General features: G+C 43.8%; 1 long non-coding RNA gene across 3 annotated transcripts in view; it reads left to right on the plus strand.

Moving 5' to 3' along the window:
- The window catches only part of LOC140532496 (uncharacterized), a 58,365-nt gene that overhangs the window by 22,505 nt on the left and 15,699 nt on the right, over nt 1-20,161 (plus strand). For 2 of the 3 annotated variants that reach the window (XR_011976544.1, XR_011976545.1), the window contains exons 2-5: nt 3,104-3,260; nt 3,592-8,146; nt 9,623-9,800; nt 15,836-16,103. This is a non-coding gene — a long non-coding RNA (uncharacterized lncRNA). The remainder of the gene's footprint in view (nt 1-3,103; nt 3,261-3,591; nt 8,147-9,622; nt 9,801-15,835; nt 16,104-20,161) is intronic. The other variant, XR_011976546.1, reaches the window with a different exon arrangement.

Raw genomic sequence — 20,161 nt, forward strand, 5'->3', positions numbered from 1 at the left:
AATATTTTAATAATTATTAAAAATCCACCAGGAAGAGATTACATCTCATAGTCAGTTTAAAGCAACCTGCCTTTGTTACATTTTCCAGGTAGGGTAATGTGATACGGTGTCAAATATTGTTGGGTGGTTTTGCCAAATTGCCTCTTTTCACCCTGTTTTTCAACCTTTCTCAGAAAGAACAGCTTGCTAGAGAAGTAGGGAAATGAATGTGGTTTAGCAGCAAAAGGCATCCATAAAAATTATGTCATTACTCCAGTGCCCAGAGGTATCTGTTTCAACCAGGTGACCCAGTCTATTTCAGGTTCTTCCACTCACTTCTTGTGTGACCATAGGCAAGTCACCTTCTCTCGGCTCATTTCTCCATCTCTAAAATGGGAATGAAAATCCCTCTACAACTTACTCACAACCTTATCTAATCCAATGAAAAGATGAATTTTTTAAAGTTTGGAAATTATGAAGGGCGATGTACTTGTGAGAGATTAACAACCCAATGATCAATTTTAACAATACCTGGCATTTATACAGCTACAAATATACACGCAAACATTTTACGTTTTATAAAGCATCTTACAAATATTATCTCATTTCAGCCCATGTCACAACTCTAAGAGGTAGATGCTGTTATTATCCCTGAGGTTAAAAACTGCTGAGTGACTAGCCTGGGGTCACACAGCTAGTAAAATGCTGAAGTAGATTGGAACTCAGGACTTCTTGACTTCAGCTCCAACATTCTATCCACTACACCACATGGCTGTCTCTAGTCTCCAATTCAAGAAACACCTATCAAGCACCTTTTTTATACAAGGTTTTATATGAGACAGTCAAAGAGACATCCACCAATGGCCCAATAGATAAAACACTGGGCCTGTAGTCAGGAAGACCTGAATTCAAATCCAGCCTCAGACACTTACTAGCCCTGTGACACTGAGAAAAATCATTTAACTTCTGGTTGTCTCAGTTTCCTCATCTGTAAAATGTGGATAATAAGAGGACCTACCTCACAGTCAGTGGTTGTGAGGATCAGATGTGATAATATTTCACTCAGTGAAACAAAATAAAAAAATAAAATAAAATCACTTAGAGCTGAGCCTGGCACTAAGTAGACTCTACGTAAACAGTAGTAATAGCACATAGTAGGCTCTTTATAAGTGCTTACTCCTTTCCTTCCCACCTGTACCCCACTCTGCTACAAAGAAAATGAACCTGCCTTTCCAGGCGCTGAAATCTAACAGGGGTGTGAGATTTCTACAATCTGGAAATGGAGATCACTGTCCACTGGAGACATCAGAGACAAGCTCTAGGGAGGAGCTGGCAGCACCTGAACTGAGCCTTAAAGAAAGGGAATCAATAAATCAGCACAAATTTATTGAATACCTTCCGTGTGCCAGATACCCAAGGGTATGAAGACTAAAAATGAAAACGTTCCTACCTTTAAGGAGTTGATATTACCAGAAGAAACATGTACACAACACACATACACACACACACACACACACACACACACACACTACAGAATATATACAGTGGTATACAAATAAAACAGAAAAAGAAACTAACCAAATATATTGATATACAGTAAATTATAGGTCTCATGATGTCATTCTCTCCCCAATAAACTCCTGCGCTTCCCTGTTACTTCCAGGATCAAATATAAATCCCTGTATCATTTAAGGCTCTTTCCAGCCTGGCCCCTTCTGAGCTTTCCAGTCTTCTTCTACATTATGCTACTCTAAGCACCAGTCTAAGCACCAGTAATACTGCCTTACTTGTAGTTCCTCAAAACAACACTGTATTTCCCAACTCCATACCTTTGCCCTAGCTCTGGCCCCTGCCTGGAATATTCAGTTCTCTTACCACTGTCTTTTGTTTTTCAACTTCCTTTAAAACTCAACTCAATACATGCAGCTGGGAAATGAGATATGCAGGCAGTGGGGGATAGAAATCTGTCTTGACCTACAAGAAAGTAAGGGGAAATGGGATTGGGGGGGAATGATAGAAGGGAGGGCAGACTGGAGGGAGAGATAATCAGAATGTACGCCATCTCAGGGTGGGGGGAGGGAGAGATGGGGAGAAAATTTGTACCTCCAAATCTTGTGGAAATGAATGTTGGAAACTAAAAATTAATTAATTAATTTTTTAAAAAAGAAAAAGAAGTCCCACCTTCTGCAGGAGTGTTTTTTTCTGCTCTCTCAAGGTGTCAGTGTCTTCCTCTTTGAGATTACTTTCCATCTACTCTGTCTACATCTTGTATGTACCTAGCTATATACATGCCATCTCCCCTGTTAGAATGTATGCCCTCACATGGCTAATAGGGAAATATGTTTTGCATGACTTCACATGTATAAGTGCTATATTGCTTGCCTTCTCAATGGATGGGAGAGGGGCTGGAAGGAGGAAAAGAATTTGGAACTCCAAATTTTAAAAAATAATGTTATAAACAAAAATTAATTAAAACATTAATTGGTATTAGAATCAGAGGATGTAGAGCAGAGGTATCAGACTCTAATTTGTTACTAGATTAAAATGTAATTAGAAAATATTTAACAAAATAAATGAAAATAGAATAGAACACAGGGAATTTTTAAAAAGTACGTTCCCCTATTAGAACATATGTTAAAGCAAGGTCGGCTTTTACTCTTTGCGTCCCTAGCTTTTAACATTGCTGTTGGCACATAGTAAGCACTTAATGCTAGTGGACTGACTTACAACTTTTACATCTTTAAAAAAACCTTTTAATATGCCATAGGTCCTCCTTTTGTTGCAATCACTTTTTAAAACATGATTTGGCATTGAGTTCAAAAGATTTGGAAACATTCTTTAATTCTTTATCAATATTAAGTGTACCTTTGACAAAGAGTCCATTCTTCCAAGTCTAGCCTAGATTACAGTCCTACAGCGTTTTAAGTGGCTTGAATCAGGCAAGTTCCCAGGCCACTGAAGCATGTTAACTTCCATCTCTTCGACAAATTTCTTAACTTTTCATGACATGTGGCATGGGGCAAGGCTGTGTTGCAATATGCCCTCTCCCTTTGAGGACTTCTGTAATTCTGAAATAATTCTTATTATATCAAATATTTGTAAGCATTTATTCTTTCCTCAACAGGGATAAAATTTCTGGGCATACCAGAAGTAAGAAAAAAAACCAAACCCAAGACATCTTTCTAGGTGAATGCTTTACAGTCTTATGAAGATATCTAGATCTTACAGACTTCCCTGGACTCCTTCTGATGATGGCTTTGATGGAGCCTTGAATGAGAAAGGTAAAGATGACTTTTTCCCAACCTCAGTGTTCCAGTCTGCGTGTTGTCTTGCCTATCATTTTTATATTCATGGCAATGGTTAGTAGCTCTTAGAACAAACAAACAAAACTTGGTCTTTTTGCTGTCCTTTCAACTTCAAGAAACCTAAAATGCCTTGTAGAGGAATTAATAATAACCCTTCCAGCTGCTTGAACCTTTGGAAGATCTTTGCTTATTTTCTGAGCATTCATTAGTCTGTTTCACAGCCAGTTTGTCAGTTTTTAGCATCATTTTTCATTTTCGATTGAATTTACTTTCTGTTTTCTGAGCTGCTGATTTTGTTTCATTGTAGGCTTGAATGATTCTTGAAATTCTTGACATCCTCACACTCATAGCTGCTGTGATCTCTCTAAGTCATTAAAGGAGACCTTTAAGTTCTACAACTTGTATATGTCTTCTTGGAATAGTGATATTCATTCTGAAAATCCCCAGAATTCAAAGCACAACAAAAGATAGCCATGAAACACATGTATGGCATGAAATCTAGCACTCAACTTTGACAGAAATAAGGGTGGAAAACTAACTCAATCTGGTTTCATTTGGTCAACAGTAGATGTTTCTGAGGCAACCTTAGTCCAACATACATACATGTGATGTTGCTGTCACATAATAAAACAACATAAAAGTTATCAGTTGTCCTAAGTAATGTCTATACCACCATAACTACAAAGTAATCTTCAGGGGGTAGAGAGAAGCACTGGTAGGTAGGGGGAAATAGGAAAGAACTCATTTAGAAATCTTAAACTGAGTTTTGAAAGAAGGGAGGTATTCTAAGAGGGAAAAGAAAGGAAGGTGTACATTCTAGGCATGGGGAATAGCCTATGACAGAGATGGAAAATGGAATGTCATATATGTGAGATAGCAAGTATGATAGACCAGTCTGACTGGACCATAAAGAGAGAGGAGGAGAATAATATTTATTATGAAGAAAAAAATATTAAACCCATCTGGAATGGTAAACTGGAGCCAATTATATGCCAGGCTAAAGAATTTCTATTTAATCCTAGAAGCAATAGAAAGCCATTAAAGGTTTTGACTCTAAACCAGGTCAATAAGTATTTACTAAGCACTCTCTAAGTGTGAGACTATTGTGCTAAGAACTGGAGGGGAAAAAAGCAAAAAGGCAGTCTCCCTTCAAGCAGCTTATATTCTTTTATTTATTAAATGTTTTTATTATTGTCTTTTGGGGGGTTTTCAACAACTTAGTTTTCCTAGCATCTTTTCCTTTCCCTCCTTCTCCCAAAGAGCCATTCCATATAATAAATAGTATTTTTTAAATGTCAATAGTATTTTATTTTTCCAATTACATGTAAGGAGAGTTATCAACATTCATTTTTTATAAGATTTTGAGTTCCAAAAATTTTTCCTTCTCTTCTTCTCCTCCCCCCATTCCCCTCCACAAGACGGCAAACAATCCGATACAGGTTATACATGTGACAAATAGTATGTTTTAAAGACAAAAAAAAATACAAAAAGTTAGTATAACTGAGCTCTTCCTTGAAAAATCCAGAAAATATGTGCAAAGTACATGTTTTGTGGACACGTCTACCTAGGGTAGAGTGGGGACGACATCATGTTTCTCCTTTTGCGCCTTTCATGTTCTTCATAATTTTGCCATATTACCTTTAGATTTTTGTGGTTTTTTCTTTCTGTTTACCTTGTAATCATTACATGTGTTTTCTTGGCTTTGCTTACTTTAATCTGTATCAGTTCATACAGATCTTTCTATGCTTCTGTATTCATCACATGTATCATTTCTTAATGTACATTAAAATTCTGTCACATTCATGTACCATAGTAACTTTAATCATTCCCCCAATCAACAGGCATCTACTTTCTTTCCAATTCTTTGCTATCCCTCAAATTGCAAGCAGGTTTCATTCTATTGGGAGATACAGCAAGTGAACAACTAGGTAGATAGAAGATAGAATAGATGGAAGGGAAAACATTAGCCTGCTTTGGGGGGAAAGGGAGGACTATTGGGGCTGGACCAGGAAAGGCTGCCTAGAGTAGGTTGGATTTGAGCTGCTTTGCATGAAGTCAAGGAAATGAAGAGGCAAACGTGTGGAGGTAGTGCATTCCATCAGTGAGAGACAGATAGTTCAAAAGCAGAGATGGGAGATGTACTTTTATGTTGAAGGAACTACAAGTCAGTCAGAGTTCAGAACTTTGTTGTTGGAACAAAGAGGGAGAACAACGGATAAGAAAACTGGAAAAATAGTAAGGGGCTGGTAATAAAAAGCTTCAAGTGCCAAGCAAAGGAATTTAAATTTGTTTCTGAGGTATTAGGGAACCATTAGAGTTCATGGTTGGTTGTTTGGTTGTTGGCCTTCATCTTCGAAGAGGACCAGAATGACATCACCATTGTGAAGTGAAATTTCAGTGTGTCCGACTGTGGCTGATCAGACCAATACGAGCTTGGAATGCTCTACCACAGGTTGGCCACAGATGGTCCATATGAATATTTGGGGTGGATATCCCAAATCTGAGCATCCTGTGTTTACTTTGTGTTGTCTCAATTCTACTTTGCTCAAAGAACACAGCACCCTTTCTTATGCGGGCACACCATGCTGAGCAGTCCTGTGCCAGTGTCTCCCATGTTACACAGTCAAATCCAAAGTTCTTGAGAGAGACCTTGAAAGTGTCCTTGTATCGTTTCTTCTGGCCACCATGTGATCGCCTGCCCCATGCAAGTTCTCCATGAAATAGTCTTTTTGGCAAGCATTCATTTTACATTCAAACAATGTAGCCAGCCCATCAGAGTTGCGTTCTCTGAAGTATAATTTGAATACTTGGCAGTTCAGCTTGAGCAAGGACTTCAGTGTCTGGTACCTTATCCTGCCAGGTGATCCTCAGAATAGACAGTTCAAATGGAAGCAATTCAGTTTCCTGGCATGGCGCTGGTAGGCTGTCCATATTTCACAGGTATACAACAATGAGGTCAGCACAATGGCTCTGTAGACCTTCAGTTTGGTAGTCAGTCTAATACCTCTTGTCTCCCAAACCTTTCTTTGGAGCCTCCCAAACACTGAGGTAGCTCTGGCAATGCATGAATCAACCTCATCGTCAGTGTGTACATCCCTGGAAAGTACACTGCCAAGGTAAGTGAACTTATCCACAGCATTCAGAACTTCTCCATTTGTTGTAACTGATGGTTCCACGTATGGATGGTATGGTGGTGGCTGATGGAGGAGCACCTGTGCTTTTTTTGTTGGTGCATGATTTTCTGTTCACAGATGACTGTGCACTCAATGCAGCCTCTGAAGCTGAGATGCAACAAAGTAAGGATCAATTCTCTGCTGCACGTGCTCATTTTGGCCTAATAATTAACACACACAAAAAAACACAGGTGCTCCATTAAAGTTCATGGATGGGGCCTGGAGGGAAGAGGGAGTGGCCTGAGCAATGACCTAATCAAACCTGTGCTTTAGAAGAATCACCTCGGGCAGCCCAGTGGATGGATGGCAAAGAGACTAGTTAGAAGGCTATTGGTCCATGCGTTGGGAAGATTATTTTGGCAACTATGTGAAAGATGGGTTAGAGAGAAGAGATACTGAAGGTGAGGGAACCAGTCCGAAAGATGTTCTGCTAGTCTAGCGGGAGGCAATAATGACAACACTGATGAATAACGACTCACCCTTATACAGCAATTTACTTACAATAACCCTGTGAAGGAAGTGCTACAATATTATCCCCATGATACAGATCTGAATGAGGTGGTGTTGGTATGAATAGATGGGAGAAATGGATGGAGGTAGAATCAACAGAATTTGGCAATTCCTGGGGGCCAAGGAAAGGAAGTCAAACGTGGCTTTGAAGTTTCAACCTACCTGGGAGGATGGTGGTTCCCTTAGCAGAAATAGGGGAGTTGGAAGGAAGACCTTTTGGGAAACAAAAGTGAAAAATCTCCTTTTAGAACATGTTCAGTTTGAGCTGCCTTTGTGTGCCATTGTTTTCATGAGTAGGAGTTCGTAGGGATTAGAGCTGGAAGGAATTTTTGTGATCATCTAGTTCAAACCCCTTATTTTACTTTTGGGTAGACTGAGGCTTGTCGAGGGGTACTGACTTGCTCATGATCACACAGTCAGTAAGAAGTAGAATCAGTCTTCAACCTTAGATCCTCAGATTACTAATCTAAAGCTCTTTCCTTCATGATAGGTCATGGGCCCCAGGGGAGGAAAAGGGAAACCTTGAGGCCCCCAGATTAGGAACTTGGCTTCCAGAGGTGTTGCTGCTAGTGCCAGAGTCAAGAATCTAAAAGGCACAAACAGCAAAGACATCTGAGAAGCCCAAAGCCACCCCCAGGGTTAGGACTGAAGATAATAATTGGCTCATTATCCATTCACAGGGAGTGACATTTCCCAAGAGGGTTAACCTAGTAAACCCAGGGCTTAAATTTAAGTTGCTCTCTTCCTTTAAAATAAAAGGCCCACAGGCAGAGTCCAGCCACCAAGGGGTGGGAGAAAACTCAGGAAGTCTAGGAAAGGGACAAAGGACTCACCCAGAGCCATTCCTGGCCAAAGGCCCACAGGGACTTCCTAAGGATGAAAAGGGCAAATATGTATTCGAGTGGTTGTGTGGGGGTGTCTCCTGGCTATTCCCCACATTCTAAGGCATGGAGTTTATGGAGTTTTTTTGTTTGTTTGTTTTTGTTTTGAGACTAGGTCTCCCGTCTTGCCCAAGCTACTCAAGAGTGGATTCCAGTACTATTTGGCACAGAAGCTTTAAACTGTTCCAGTATTTTCGACAAAGGCAGGTTCACCTCTCGTTAGGCAACTTGGTGATGGAGTTAACGTGGATACAACATGAGCTCTAGCCCTACTTCTGCTCAGAACTCCTTAACTCAAGTAAGCAAGGCCGGGTGTAAAGTTGCCTTGCCTTGGCTTTCCCCAGGAGCAGGGATTACCAGTGTGATCTACCACACCTGTAATATTTTTCTGAGAGGAGCCCTTTACATCAATATTTGCATATTCCTCTAGATCTGTCCTTGAAGAGTTCCTGAGCCAAGATAGGAGACATGTCCTCAAAGAACCACTAAGGGGCAGACATTCTTACACTCAATGGGAGTGGGATAAGAATGGAGAGAGATGGTGCCTAGAGTGGGGAATAGTTGTCCAGCAATTCTTAAACTGGTCATGACCCACAGTTCAAGAAGCGATGAAGGGGTCAAGAGTGGAAAAAGTTTAAGAAGCCCTGGCTGGGCAAAGGTATCAAAAAAGGAAAGCCAAGTGAGACCTGAATACAGGACAGATAGATGAGTTTAAGGGGAATAGTTTCTGACTCCTGAGTGAAGAGGAATGTTGGAGAACTATCATGGTGGGAGGCCTTGGAAAGCCAGGCAGAGGCGTCTAAGTGGACCTCCACAGGGAGAAATGAAAGGAAGTTGGGTGGATTGCCAGAAGAGACCTTTGCTCCCTGAAAAAGGGTCTTCCTCACTGAGTCCTTGGCTCAGCCAGCTCAGCAGACTCCAGGGTATGGCTGTGCTCCCAGCCCTTTGCAAGCCTGTGGGGACTGAGGTTTGGCCTGTGCCCAGACTCATACTGAGGTCTCTGAGTTGGCTGGGCCCCCCAGAGGAATGCAGTGGGTGGACCTGGGGGGGGGAGGGAATAGGGTGATGGGAGATAAGATGTCATGGGGTTGAGGGGGGTGGTCCTGCCCTGACCTGTAGTCCCTCAGAGTAGAGGAGATCTCAATCACATCCTAAGAATCTCCTATAGGCCCTTAAGGTACTGGGGCCAGAGAGGAGGGGAGAAGGATTTAGGAGGCAGTCTGGACTTTCTGGAGAGAGGAAAGAAACAGACTAAGAGACTAAGAAATTGTCCCACCCACAGAGGTTTCTGCAGGCTCCAGGCTGTGCAGGAGACTGGACATAGGGACTCGTAGGGTAGGGCTCAGTCCCAAAGGAATGAGGGTCAGCCAGACTGGCCTTTTTATTAGAGGAAATTCCTCTCCCTTCTCTTTGGGCTAACAATCTCTTTATGGCACATTTCACATTCCAGCTGCCACGGAGTTAGAAGAAACCTTAGAGATCTTCTGGTCAATCAACCAGTTCCCAAGCATTTCTTGAGCACCTGAAGTGTGCAGGGCATTGTGCTAGGCAATGGGTATTTTTGGGTGTTTGGTCCAGATCTTTATTTCATTGGTATAATCACCACCAGAGGAAGCAACTCCCTCCACCGCTGCAGATGGGAACCTGCTCAGCACCTTCTAGTCAGGGAGTTGTCTGGAACACCGCGCAGACAAACATGAAACGATCCCTCTCCTCAAGGAGGTTGTCTTCTACAGGGGACGCCAACCTATAATCCAGCTTTTTCATATTATAGATGAAACTATGAATCAGGGAGGGGAAGTGACTTTGTCCAAAGTTACCATAGCCAGTGATTGATGGACTGGACTACAACCCGGGAGACAACATGGTAGAATGCAAAGGATCCTAGGCTGGAAATTGGAGGGCCCAACTTTACACCCCAACCTTGCTACTTTATAACCGAGCAACCTTAGGTAAGTTGATTAGCCTCTGTGGGCCTCAGTTTCTTCATCTGTAAAATGAGGGAGCTGAACAAGATGGTTTAAAGCCTACTGAGACAACTTGGTGGTGTACTGGTTAGAGCACTGGACCTGTAGTCAGGAAGAACTGGGCTTAAATCTGTCCTCAGATGCTTCCTCACTGAGAGATCCTGGGCAAGTCCGTTTCCTTATCTCCAAAGTGGGGGCAGTAATATCGTCTTCTTCTCAAGGCTGTTGTGAGGATCAAATGAGAGCATGTGTCAGGTGCTTTGTAAATCTTAAAGCACTATGTATATCCTAGCTATTGTTAGCTCTTATTCAAGAAACTATTCAGCTGTAAATCCTATGCTCCTGCAAGTGGATTTAAAACTGTGAAGATGTGAGGGTGGTGTAGTGGGAGGAAGGAAGGAGGGAGGGAGGGAGGGAAGGAAGGAGGGACGGAGGGAGGGAAGGAAGGAGGGAGGGAGGGAGGGAGGGAAGGAAGGAAGGAAGGAGGGAGGGAGGGAGGGAGGAAGGGAGGGAGGAAGGAGGGAGGAAGGAAGGAAGGAGGGAGGGAGGGAAGGAAGGAAGGAGGGAGGGAGGGAGGGAGGGAGGGAAGGAAGGAAGGAGGGAGGGAGGGAGGGAGGGAAGGAAGGAGGGAGGGAGGGAGGGAGGGAGGGAAGGAAGGAGGGAGGGAGGGAGGGAAGGAAGGAGGGAGGGAGGGAGGGAGGGAGGGAAGGAAGGAGGGAGGGAGGGAGGGAAGGAGGGAGGGAGGGAGGGAGGGAAGGAAGGAGGGAGGGAGGGAGGGAGGGAAGGAAGGAAGGAGGGAGGGAGGGAAGGAAGGAGGGAGGGAGGGAGGGAGGGAAGGAAGGAAGGAGGGAGGGAGGGAGGGAGGGAGGGAAGGAAGGAGGGAGGGAGGGAGGGAAGGAAGGAGGAGGGAGGGAGGGAAGGAAGGAAGGAGGGAGGGAGGGAGGAAGGGAGGGAGGAAGGAGGGAGGAAGGAAGGAGGGAGGGAGGGAGGGAGGAAGGGAGAGAGGGAGGGAGGGAGGAAGGAAGGAAGGAGGGAGGGAGGGAGGAAGGGAGAGAGGGAGGGAGGGAGGAAGGAAGGAAGGAAGGAAGGAGGGAAGGAGGGAGGGAGGAAGGAAGGGAGCGAGGGAGGAAGGAAGGAAGGAAGGAAGGAGGGAAGGAAGGAAGGAGGGAGGAAGGAAGGAAGGAAGGAAGGAAGGAAGGAAGGAGGGAGGGAAGGAAGGAGGGAAGGAGGGAGGGAGGGAGGGAGGAAGGAAGGAAGGAAGGAAGGAAGGAAGGAAGGAAGGAAGGAAGGGAGCGAGGGAGGGAGGGAGGGAGGGAGGAAGGAAGGAGGGAGGGAGGGAGGAAGAGAAAGATGGAAAGAAAGAAGGAAGAAGGAAAGAAAGAGACATTTATTAAATGCCCACTATGTGCCAGGCACTGTGTTAAGCACTTCACAAACGTTATCTCATTTAATCCTCACAGGGACCCTGGGAAGTGCTATGATTATCCTCATTTTACAGTGGAAATGTACAATGGAAAGGAGCAGCAGACTTGGGGCCAGGGAACCTTGGTTTACATCCCAGCTTTGACAGTGATACTGTCAATGTATGACTTTGGACAGTCACTTTATTTCTCTGAGATTCAATTTCCTTATCTGTAAAATGGGGCTATTATGAGAAAATCCTGTTGAAGACCGTAATGTAAAGTGCTATAAAAATTTGAATTATGACTGTAGGATCATAGTACGGAGAACTGAGTGACCCTTCCTTAGAGGTCATCCAAATTCTAATCTGATCCCTCTGTTTTACAGAGGAAGAAACTGAAACTGAGAGAGGGAAAAGGAATTGCCCAAAATTACACTGATAGTCAATGGAAAAGTCCAGGTTCAAACTAGGCTATCTAATTCCAAATCCCGAGTTCTTCCCCCTAGAGCATTATTGTCATCCCCTTTCTTTGCCCCTACAGGACCCATTGCCCGAGAGGATTTCTGGATATTGCCCTTTCTGGCTCTCTCTTCTCCCCTTCCCTCCCCTCCCAAGTTTGAAGTTCTGACATTCTACGATCTTAGGGGCTTTATGAGGCCAGAGCTAGGGAGTCTTTCTAAACACTTTGGGAATATTGGGGCAGACCCAGGACAAGCTGGAGAATCCAAATGGGTCAAGGGTGAAGCAGCCCAGACAGCTGTGTGATCGGTCTCCCTCATACTAGCGGACTTTTAAAATTCTCTCTCAAGCCTCTCTGCTGGGGCCCAAAGATTTTGGAGACCCCTTCCCTATCCCAGAGCAATTCCACTTCCCTGAGTTCTCTTTAGGGTGCTTTCTGAAGTCCATGGGGAAGTCCAGTTCAGGACTGTGGAGAAACTATTGCTAGTAGGACCAAAGTCAACCCCACCCCAGGCTTCCCTTCTGCCACCCTGAGGGGAGCTGCAAAGCTAGCCCTGGGGCTTCAAGCGGGAGGACTGTGACATGTGGGGAAAGGTTTCTCCAGAATCTTCAATGGCTCCATTGAGACTGAGTTAAGTGGCCCCCAAACCGGGGGTGGCAAGTTAAGTGCCAGGAATGGAAGTGGGGGTGGGGAGGGCTCAGTGCCAAGGAAGGGGAAACTCAGGAAGCCCTCAACTTGGCAGCACACCAACCTTCCTCTTCTGCTCCCAGAGGCTTTGGCTATTACAGAAGGGACAGTTCTGGGTATTTCAGATCTCAGCTCTTACTTTTATAGGTAGGGGGGTGTCCAGGTGTAGAGAGAAAGAAGAGAGGGTTCCAGATAGAGAAAGCCCTGGGGTCTTATAGGTAATATAATTTAGAGCTGAAAGGAACTTCAGAGATCATCTCATCTAGCTCCATCATTTTATAGATAGGAAAGCTGAGACCTAAAGATGGAAAATCCTTGCCCAAAATCTTATAGGAAGTTAGTAGAAGAACTAAGATTTAAACCACCATTTTAGAGCTCCCTGCCTACGTTCTTTTCTCTCCCAGAGAAACATAAAGTGTGTACTTAGAGCTTGAAGAGACCTTAGATATCATCTTCAACCCCAATATTTTGCAGATAGAGAACTGAGGCCCAGAAACTTGCCCAAGGTAACACAACAAAGTCAGAATTTGAACCCAGGCCTTCTGACTCCAGATCTAGAGTTCTTTCCCCTACATTATATTGCTCTCTCCCTGGCCTGGCCCAGACTGGGCTGAACAGGCATCTTCTTTCCTGAGATGTGGGCAGAGCCCCGGGCCCCAAAGGCCTGGACTTCATTTTCCAACTCTAGGAGGTTGGTGACGTTGCCCGTCCCCAGAGAAGCACAAAGGGCCCATTCATGGGGCAGGTCACAGTGTGTTCTGGAAAAGAAAAGAAAGTTTTCAACCCTTCCCCCAACTCCTTCTGCCCTATCCCTCTAGTCTGAGTCCAAAGCCTGGAGCTGTGACAGTTAGACACAGGGAAGGATGGCTGACATGACACAATACACAGGTGTTTACTTTTCCTGGTATGGGAGAGATGACAGGAAGGTCACCAGAGCAGAGCCAGCAGTAATTGAGGCTCAGCCTGGGGCTGGGGAGTAAAGTCCTGTATGGAGGAGGGGCCTCCCTGCCTTGTAGACTCTACACAGAATAAGTGGAAAGAATCCAAACTTTGAGTTGGGAGAACAACATTGGAATCCCACTTGGGATAATCCCTACCTGTGTGACTGTGGGCAAATCCCTTAACCTCTGTTTTCTTCCCTTTAAATGAGAGGATTGTGCTTTCTAGTTCTAAATCCTGTGATTTCGCACATCCCTTTCTTGTATGGTCCCTTGTCCAGTCCCAAATCTTTTAGCCTCTATGTTTTCCTATGAATCCTTCATGTAGAGGCTAACTTTCCCTTCTTCATTATCAGTTACTGGATAAACCTAGTCCTTTTTAGCCTCAAGGGCTCTCATCTTCTGACAGATGGGGTCCTTGGACTTCCAGCAACAATAAGTCTGAGAGAATAGGAAAGGGAACCGAAGATGGTGCAAACTCCCACTGACCCTTTGATGCAAATGTGACTCTGTGGTGTATGCTATTTCTCAAGATGTCCATCAGTTTAGAGCGTAAGGCATTACACAAGACTCCCCCCAAGAGACATATAAGGAAAACCAGTCAGGTAATCAAACTCCTCTGAGCTGAACTGCTCTGACAGAGATGTGTTATCTGGCTCACTTGTTAATCCACAAGTATTTATTAAGCACCTTCTGTGTACCAAGCACCATGAAAAATTTGAAAGGAGAACTTTTATTCCCTTTCCTAACAATACAATCAACTTTACGGTCCAGTGACTAATTTAGAAACACCAGCTCAGAAAGCCTGGGCTAGTCTGCTTTAGGCTGATAATTGACAATCCAAGGCAGAGAACAAAGACTCCTCAGGGCCTTACTGCTCTACACACCAATTGGCAGCCTTCACAATTGTCCTGATGCTTGGGAGCCCCCTCTTTCAGGGAGTCCTCTGGGATTAACCCAGCCTGGACCCTTCTGTGCATCTGGTTTGGTCCACATGCACCATTTATACCCGTTTCCCCTGGGTGTTTCTCTTGTGTCTGAATTTTGTCCACTGAGCATGTAATAATAGAAACTTCTTCTAGATACTCAGAAGAATCTAGTACAACTATGACTTGCTTTCAGAAAGGCACCATGCGCAGAATGAACTGGATCATAGAACCATCTAGTCTAGCACACTCTACACCACACCCCCCTTATTTTATAGAGGAAGAAAATGACACCCAAAGCGGTGGATCAGTGTGCCCAAGATCACAGATTGTAAATATGTCCTAGATCCAGGGACATGCTGGTGAAGTGTTTAACAACTGGGGTTTAGGCAAACAACAAAACAATAAACCAAGCCTTAATTTGTAACAACTAGAGATTTCTGGTGTACATGTTCACACTGAAAATTCAACAATGAGCTCTAGCAAACTGGCTAGAGCTGGTTTCATCACACTTCCTGCCTCGCTTCCAAGCTAGAGCCTAAAATCTAGGATTCAGCCAAGCATTCAAGACAGGAGCCTCAGGAATATATAGGATGGGCCAAAGGAGGCTTGCTCTGGTGTCCAGTATATCATAAAGGCAGGAATGTGGGTCAGGAAAGACTGGGACCTTGCCTTCTAAGCTTAGCTTTGGAGCTGTCTCAGGTTCATTTGCACGACAGTACCCAAAGGATTTGAAGAACTTGAGGAAAACCCTGGTGCCCCAGAACCAGAGAGCACTTTGTGTTTTATTGGAATAAAACCCATGGAATGATTTGAGAGGGATGCAGGTTGGTCAAGTGTAGTCATTTGGAGTTAAGGGGATTTTCACTTTTAAAAAGTTTTTATTATATTTTTAAAATTCTACTTTATTTTTATTTCCAAATTGTCCTCCTCCTCCCTGACCCACTGAAAAGGCAAGAAAAATAAAAGCCCTTACAAAAATGCATAAGCCTACAAAACAGATTTCGACATTAGCCGTATTAAAGAAAGGAAGGAAAGAAAGAGAAGAAAATATCCTTCAAACAGCACTCTTGAGGCCATGAGCTCTCTCTGGAGATGAATAGCATGTGTGCTCATGAGTCCTTTGGAATTGCGGGAATCATTGTTTTGATCAGAATTATTAAGTTTTTCAAAGTTAATTATCTTTACAATATTGTTGTAACTCTGTTCTCCTGGTTTTGTTCTCTTTACTTGGCGTCAGTTCACACAAGTCTTCCCATGTTTTTTCTGAAATCATCTAAAGGGGATTTCTTTTCCTAAGTCAGAAAGAAGCTTAGGACAGACACATTGATCCTACTAGCAGAAGGAAGTGAATTAAAGGATGGATAAAATACCTGTGGATTCTAAATAGCTGACTGCCCATTATACAATCCAAGAAGAACTTAAAACATTGGAGGCAAGAGAAAGCTTAGAGATTTATCTTCTTATGGAGAGAGAGTAGTTCAAGTTTTCTTTCTTCCTTGATCGATGCTTAGAGTTGGCGAAGCCCTGCCTTTATAAAAGACCCAAAGCTCAGGATTTAGCAGTTCAGCTAAAAGAGAATTGAAAAAGCCCATTCCTCTTCTTAGGGATTCGGAGGTGAAGCCAAGAGTAGAGGAAGAGAAGCAAAGCCGGGGAGCAGCAGAGATGCGACAAAACACCTAAGTGTAGACACAGCTGAGAACCATGTGCAGAGAATGAGCTGAGAAGGACCAGAAAGACAATGTCACCAGAAGTCACCAGAAGTCACCAGGGGCCTTGGAGTATGGAAGGTGGCAGTTGCCCTTCACGTGTACTTTGGCTAGAGCTGTTTCCTCCTCTTGCGCCCCTCTGCCAATCCTACTCTTCTCCACTAAGGTATATACAATATATACTACTTATGGGAAAATATTCCCAAACTTATAGATTGGGAGGGAGATTTCTATGGTTACTTTTCTTACTCTACTTAATAAGTGCTTTGCAAATCTAAAATGCTAGTGATGAGGAGGAGGAGGAGGTTGATGATACCTTTACTTTGAATGAAAGTATGGCTGACTGTGCCTGACCAATGAAAGTAAACACATAAGGCAGGGATAATGAGCTATGACTTGGAGAGAAGGGAGATGAACAGAGTTTCTTGAACTTGGGGTAACGTTATGACAGGCAAGCGACTCCAGGAGCTACACATGCGTATAGGCATACGTTGGATGCTCATCTGTATGCATGATATGAAATGAGAATTTTGTTGGTTGTGGGGTAAGGCAAAGTTTCTCAGTGCTGAGGGATTATTAAACTCTTCCAGAGTAATCTCTCTGTCTCTCTCTGCGTCTCTGTGTCTTTCTGTCTCTCTGTCTTTCTCTCTCTTCCTCCCTCCCTCCTTGGAGTGGTTTTGGCTCCCAATCTGATCAGGCTTGGCTGAAACAGGATCCCAAGAGAGTGCAGCAGAGAGGATTTCAGCCTCACTTTATTAAATATTAGTATGAAAAAGTCAAAATTCAGTCTGTTACCTGCTTTTTTGCCTGCCTGATAACCAGCAACCAAAACGACAGATTTCCCACCATAGAAATGGATTGAATTAAACAGGAAGAGGGAGGAAGGAAGGAAAGATTTGCTGTTCTCCCCTCCCTTTCCCCCACAAAATACACAAGCCTAGGCTCTCCATGACCTCTGGCCTTAAAAATAGACAGCTGGAATCCAGGAGAGGCCGAGGTGGCAATCTCTGTCAATACACCTAGAGAGCAAGCAGACTGGAATCCCTAACTACCCATAGGAAAGAATCATGAGGTCCATTCATATAGGGTGGACCAAAAGTGCTTTCTTCATTACATTCCAGGGAGTGCAAACGCTGTTAGGCTTATTTTAACACTGAGGCACAGAAAGAAGTGATTTGTCCCAAATTCGACAGTTAATTTAGTAAGTAGCAGAGCGAATATTCCTTGGATTCCAGATGCAGAGCTCTTTCCATGACTCTACCTGGCTGCCTGGACCAGATTCAAAATTGAGCTCGTCATCTCTCCCCCTAAAGCAGCTTGTCCTTCGGAGTACACTTTTCCCATCCCTCCCCATCTGGTTTCCTGGGTTATCTTTGGTTCTTTGGGGCCATCTCTGCTTCTCCCCTTTCTCTTACCTTTCATATCAAATGACCATTTCACCTTAATGTCCATTGATTGTCCCTTAGAACATCTCTTTGTGTTCATCTCAGACTCTGTCCTCACTGTCATTGCGCAGATTCAGGTCCTCACTCCTTACCACTTAGACTATAATATTTTTATATTTTCCTAACAATCCTTCCTGCCTCCACTGGTGCCCTGCTCTAATCTGTTCTGCAGACTGTAGGTGTTCAGTCATTCCGGTGACGTCTGACTCTTTATAACCCCATTTGGGGGTTTCTTGACAAAGATTCTGGAGTAGTTTGCCATTTCCTTCTCCAGCTCATTTTACAGATGAGCAAACTGAGGCCAACAGGGTTAAGTGGCTTGCCCAGGATCACACAGCTAGTAAATGTCTGGGGCCAGATGAGTTTTCCTGACTGCAGGCTTGACACTCTATCCACCGTACCACCTAGCTACCCCTGTAGACTACAGGCAGACTAATCTTCCTTATTAATAGTAGTACCGATCTTACAGGGATGTGAATGTGCATTGACTGATTGACCTTTGTAAGGATCAAATTAGATGACATGTGTAAAGCTTTTTGCAAATCTTACGTAGATAAATAAATGCTCACTCTGCTGCCGATAATGATGCATAAATTGGTCATGTCACTTTGATATAGGAAAAGTGAAACAGTTAATGCTCTTAAAGCTTATATCCTATTGGAGGAAATAACATTGGACATGTATTAGCACATACAAAATAGATACAAGGTGATTTTTTTTGGAAGGAGGGCACTAGCCGCTGGGAGGATCAGGAAAAGCCTCATTTCATAGTGGTGAAAAATAATCCAAGTATTGAAGGAGACTAGGGATTCTGAAAGGCAGAGAGGTAAGAATACATTTCTGGCACAGAGCATAACTAATGCAAAGGCTTGGAGATGGGAAATGGAGGTCCACATAAAACAGTAAAAAGTCCAGATTGCCTGGACCCTAGAGGGCATGAAGGTGAATGATGTGTAATAAGGCTAGAAAGATAAGTTGGACTCAAGATGTAAAAGGATGTCCAACTGAGAAGTTTATATTTGACCCTAAAGGTAACAGAATACTAAAGTGTATTGATAAGGGAAGTGATATGGACAGACACATGTTTTAGCCAAGTCACTTTGGCAGCTATTCAGAGGATGGATTAGAGTAGGGAGAGACTTGAGGCAGGCAGGCCAATTAGGAGGGTATTGCAATAGTCCAGGTAATTTGTGATAGGTGGTGGGGGCAGGGGGAGAGAGGACGAGAGATGTTGTGGAGGGAAAAACAAGATTTGGCATCTGTGAGGTCAAGGTCAAGGTCAAGTTGACTAGCCAACTCTCTTTTGCTACAATACAGCACAAGAGGGTGGAATCCCACCTCCTTGTCTTTGCTCAGGCCTTTTCCTCTGTTTAGAATGTCCTTTCCCTATCTTTACCTACTACCAATCATTTTCTACAGTGGCTAGTCACGTCCCACTCAGCTGAGGTCACTGGGACTGGCAACCTGTGTCAGTCCTGGTCTTTTGCCTGTTTACCCACAGTTCATTGCTCTTCAGTTTCCTTAATTCTCAATAAGGTAAGTGGGCACCTCCCGTCTCATGGATTCTCATGGATAGGTTCCTCAGCCTTACCCCAGCAATTCTAAGACATTTCTATTTTTGGTTCTAAGGGAAAATTCTAGGGCCCCAGATGCAGAAAGAACTTTAGAGTTTGTTGGAGTGCAACCGTGAAATGATCTGAAGGATTCCACTGAGCAAAGGGGGGAGTCAGTAAAAAAAAAAAAAAAGGTACCCAAAGTACAAACATAAAACTGTGTATGGGACAGTCAGTTTGTTCTCACCCAGAAAAGGATTGCTAAGCATATGAATCATAGTGTCTGTCACAGAATGATTAACATTAGAATTAGTACAATCCACTGAAAGATTAATATTTAAGTCCAATGGGATGTGAGCAGTTCTTGCAAGGCTGACAATTAGCCAATTTATATATCACCTCTACTGAGCACAGTCCAATCAAACACCAAGCAGATCTTTTCAATATTCTCTCTCTCTCTCTCTCTCTCTCTCTCACACACACACACACACACACACACACACACACACACACACACACACATTTTCCATTTTCTTTGCCACCACCAGCTTGTGCCTGCTGCTGCTACAACTGAAACCATTTCCAGTAACTGCTGCCTATGGTGCCAGCCCACCCCTACAGCTGCTTAAGTACCCCCTTCTCCCTGCTGCCTGAGTGCCAGAGAAAAAGATACCAGCTGCTGCCACCCATCACAGACTTGCTGACCTTTTGTGTTCACAAGGTTATCTCGCAAAAGAAAGGAAACACACAGAGAGGTAGCAGCTCCACTGCCCCCCCAACCCCACCCTCCAACCTCCTGCCATTATTTCAGGGTAAAGAAGGATCGTTCCTTTTCACCCTTCCCCACTATTCCATACAGGACTATATTGAAGTGAGTTCCTCACTGGAAGTCTCTTTTTTTAATCAAATGTAGTGCTCTACCCCCTTCCTGCTGTTACCTTGCCTGGAATTGACCAAGGGACCACAAGAGATATAACATGTTATTCTAAAAGCCCTCCCCCATCCCAACATATGACCGGAAGTTGGCCATCCCCAGTGGTCCAAGCAATGGAATTCTCTACCCTTCTGCTTTAGTTTTTTTCCTTGCCATAGGACCTCAGTCCATCAATCCTCATCCTTTCCATAGAACCTCAGATCTGGAAGGCCCAAAGGTAACATAGAAAGCTAAAAGGAGAGCCAAGGCTAGAAGGGCTTGGAGTCCTTGGAAGTCTCCAGGGGATATCTGG

Source organism: Notamacropus eugenii, chromosome 1 (genome assembly GCF_028372415.1).
Source record: "Notamacropus eugenii isolate mMacEug1 chromosome 1, mMacEug1.pri_v2, whole genome shotgun sequence".
NCBI classification, from domain to species: domain Eukaryota; kingdom Metazoa; phylum Chordata; class Mammalia; order Diprotodontia; family Macropodidae; genus Notamacropus; species Notamacropus eugenii.